The following is a 4,578-nucleotide window of genomic DNA, read 5'->3' as shown; positions in this document are numbered from 1 at the left end:
CTAAAACAACTCTCTTTGCATTAGTGTCCTCACAGTGTCCTTTACCTATTTGTTCCTGAGACTCCAGATGAGAGGATTCAAGAATGGAGGAACCATGGCGTAAAAGGCAGACAGAACCATGCCCTGGAGGATGTCCAAAATTGCTGAGCTCAGGTACACACCTGTGCTGGAACAGAGGAAGAGGAACACCAAGAGGATGTGAGGGGTGCAGGTGGAGAAGAATTTCCCTGGGGCTCTGGTGGGAAATTTCAGCACAGCAGAAAATATGTGAATCTGTGACGTGATTATTATAGCAAAGCAGCCACCACCAATGATTATAATAGAGATAAGAATAAGGACCATGTTGCTGGCAGTGTCAGAGCAAGAGAGCCTCAGCAGAGAAGGGACATCACAGAAGAACTGATGGACCATGTTTGACTGGCAGAAGGACAGCTGGAATGTGTTCCCAGTGTGTATACCTGCATACAGCAGACCACTGAGCAGAGTAGCCAGGGTCATATGGACACAAAACTGGGGGTTCATTATGTGGGGTTACTGGAGGAGCTGGAAGATGGCCACATAGTGGTCCCAGGCCATGATGGTGACTGAAGTTCAAACATGCACAAAATGACCAAGAAAGTCTGGATTGCACAGCCAGTGACTGAAATGGTCTACTTGCCAATGAGATAGTTGATGTAGACATTGGGGACAGTGATGGAAATGTAGCACATGTCCAATATGAACAGTATCCAGGGGAAGAAGTACATGGGTGTGTGCTGGTTCTGGTCAACAGTGGTGACAGTGACAATGAGCAGATTCCCTAACAAAGTACCCAGGTAGATCAGTGAGAATACCTTGAAATAGAAAAAAAATCTCAGATTCTAGGCATCAAGAAAGCCTGGGAGGAAAAAAAATTCAGTTACAATAGTGAAATTAGCTATTTGCTGGAAATTCTGGTTGTTAAAAAGGATAGAAAGATATGAGAGAGAAAGCAAAGCGTGATCAGTACTACTCATTTACATATTCATGTGCACATTATTTTCTTCTATTTAGCAGTACGTTTCCCAGCAGATAAAAGGTCACTATTCTTTTTCTGATATAAACATATATTTTCTGGTATAATCATTTCTAAGCAGAGTGCACCTCCCATTGCAGGTGTGGAAGTCTGCAGCCCAGGGTCTGGGTGTGATCTGCAGGGCTTGTCCTCAGCTCCCCCATCAAGCCTCATCTGACCTCCTAAGACTCCCATGTGGAGCACTTCCAGGGTTGCCCACCTCCTCTCCAACATGCCCACCTGGGGGATAGTGCATTCCTTAATTGTCTGTGTATTTCTTACCTTCACACACTTCCATGATAAAATTTAAACATTATTTTCTCATTTAATCCACAATTAGTAATTCAAATTATAATTCCTAATTCAGATTATAATTATTTTTATTTTTTAATATGTATATAACCTTGGAGTACTTATCACCATGAACATGAAAAAAATTCACTCGCAAGGACAGAGTCTCTAATAAACAACCTATTCCATTTCAGGCCTGCAAGTCCTGCGTGGTAAAAAATGCGGTGACCTGACAGCATCTGGACTCTCCTTCAGTTCCCCACTCTCCCTTTTGCTCACCCCCACACGGATGTTGCTGCCTCCTGGCCACTTGACCTCTGCCAGGAACTTGTTCCAGCTGCCACTGGGACTCTCTTTTCCTCTCCAAAAATTGGCATAAGTTTCCAGTCCAGGTGATGTACTCCTAAACTTCTTTTTACCATAATACGATTTTACTCTGTGTTCAGCAGCACAAAGTTGAAGATTCCTTTGTCTATACAATAATTTGCTTTCCTCTTCTTGACACTTCATTTTATTCCTTTCTTCTCAATGGCATCACAAGTATACAAAAAGATACTGTATATCTTAAAAGGAAGGCTTTGCTCATAGTTATAGCACTTCTGCAGTAGCTCAAACCAGTTCATTCTCAAGTCACCTACATTGTCATTTCCTCTGCCCTCTGCAAATCTGGATTCTCCTCAGCAACTTGACAGGTTAACCACACTCACACTTAGAAACATGACCTACTGCTTAGCCTTCCTCAGCTCCTCTGGAAATGTGTGTGTCTCCCATGGTCAGGGGAGGGTGGCTCGACGCAGGCAGGCTGCTGTTAATTTCACAGTGTGGGTGATGTTCAAGGTGTTCTATTCCCTCTACCTGCAATCTGGGTCTTTGTGCATCCCCCATCCATCCCTGTCACAAACCTGAATCTCACTTCTGAGGGACTTTCTTGTTCACAACCTACCCTAGAAATTGTTGACAGAGCCCCTTTTCTATTGTGACAATGATTTAAATTCACCATTAAATGGGAGTTCATAACCCACTTGAATCAAAGTGTGAAATATGATATATCAAGAACTATGTAATGTTTTGAACAACCAACAATAAAAAATTAAAAAAAAAATAAGTAAAATAAAAATCAGTTAATAAATAATTGAAAAAAAATAAATTCACCCATTACTATGTACTGGGCTTTAAAGAACAGTCAAATGCAACAATTTCTCTGGAAACTGCTTTCCAGTCTCAATTTTTTTCCACTGTTGTGTAGTGTTAGAAATCAGCTTGTTGTACTACCTTTCACTAAGTCAGTAGGTATTCATCAGCCAAATAACTGGTGTAAATTTTTTGATTTGGGACTTTGTATCTTAAACTTTATACCCTTTTAGGAGCAAGTGCATTACTTACTGCACAATAGTTAAAGCCTGGTGGCTTTACTGACTGACCATTCCCCTGGACTGACTTCCTTTATGCTACTGATTTACAAAGGAATAGCTCCCAAGCAGACTCAGCCCCTTACACACTGCTATAGCACACACAGTGTATGTTGGTCGAAGGCCATGCAAGCCCAGGGACCTGTGCACTCGCAAGGTAAAGTCTCTGTACAGCTGTAATCACTCAAAAAGCATTGTTTATGACACAAATATGGCCACCGCTATTTCAGATGGTGAAGTTTTGGAAAGAAGAAAAATATTAATGTTTTTAAGTATTTTGATTACCATGACAGAAAAAATACAATAATATAATATGTAAGCATGTAAATCCATATAACAAATTCAGAAGGTGATGGGTGAAGAGACAAATCCATATTAAAAATCTTGCAGCTTTTCACCCTTCTATACTGACTTTCAGGCCCTGTAGGGGCTACTTTCTGACCATCCCTAGACATTTGTGTCACATAAAAGATGGAAAAATACATATGTTTTCAGGATATGGAAGCTCACCTAGAATTATAGAGACATTTTTTGTTTCTATTTTTTTCCTACTAAACAAGATAATATTTTAGTTTCTCCAAAAGAACTTATCAAATTCTCTAGTAAAGTAGTTTGAATTATATAACTTATTTGATGTCTTTCTTTGCTTCTGTTGTTTAATTATCTCTTGAAAAATTATTCTCTAAATTTGACTTACTTTTTTCATGGATCATTCCCATAGGAAACTTCAGATTATGGTGATGGTAAAATACATATATGAATCATATCCTAGCTTTCATACAGCCTCACATCCTGTAGATCTACAAAATATGATTACTTTATGAACCTACTTTTTAAATTAAGGAATAAGCTTTATGTTCTGAAGTTTGATTTCAATAATTTTAGAGTGTTCAGAACTACATTCTCCTTTAAGGGTGAAAAGGTTTATTGAAAATTCCCCCAGAAAAACCATAAGATGGTTCATAAGTAAAACAAATCTCCATTAGCAGGAGGGTCATGAAAATGAGTATGAGGAGAGATTAGCATATTTTTAATGCCAGTAATATGAAGAAAGACTGCTGCAAGTACTTCTCTCTGTAAATGGGGAAGCTGGGGTTTCCCCTTTGGTTCTTCTCTTTTTATTGCTTAAAATAAGGAAATTTAAATATCATAAATTGATTCCATTTAAAAAATGTAAAAGATTGCTTGGATTATAAGATATGAGAATTAATTACTTTCTAAATTACTTTTCCCCCCTATTAACAATGATCACTTAGTGCTATTGATCAATCAATGAGGAATGCTGAGGGACATTTTATTACATCATAAACTTCATAATATGCTTCCAAAGCTCTGTAATCCTATTGTAATCATTTTGCCACTGGACAAACATCATCATCACACACAATATACCTTTAATATGAAATGTGAAAAATTATTGAAAAGGAGAACATAATTATAGTCAGGACAAAAAGCTGAGGTTAATGAATTCAAAATGGTTTAATGAAAATTGTACATTCTGGTAAATGTTTTTATCTCCAACAGTTACTAAAAAATATGAACATTTGTCATTTGCACAAATAAATTCTTATCTATCTCCTTGTCACCTGCAAGAAGTTTGGCATTTTGTCCTCCTGTTGCCTTTATAAGAATATATTTTTTTTCTGTCATTTTGTAAATTTCTTTTCAAAACATTCTGTGTTGTTCTTGGGATGCATTACACCAATATTTGATGGACAAGTTTGTGCATATGATAGTGGACTAACTTTTGTTCTTGTCAGCAGTATGTGAGTACACTGATTTCTCTCAACTGTAGCTACAAGAGTTCCACCAACTGACCTGCAGTTTATGGCTAGTCAATATCAT

The 4,578-nt window shown here is 37.9% G+C and overlaps 1 pseudogene; it reads right to left on the bottom strand.

Annotated features, from left to right (window-relative positions):
- LOC107160677 lies at positions 1 to 1,746 on the bottom strand (annotated as a pseudogene).
- Positions 1,747 to 4,578: the final 2,832 nt, after the last annotated feature.

Source organism: Marmota marmota, unplaced genomic scaffold (genome assembly GCF_001458135.2).
Source record: "Marmota marmota marmota unplaced genomic scaffold, marMar, whole genome shotgun sequence".
NCBI classification, from domain to species: Eukaryota; Metazoa; Chordata; class Mammalia; order Rodentia; family Sciuridae; genus Marmota; species Marmota marmota.
This window is presented reverse-complemented; position numbering and strand designations above follow the sequence as displayed.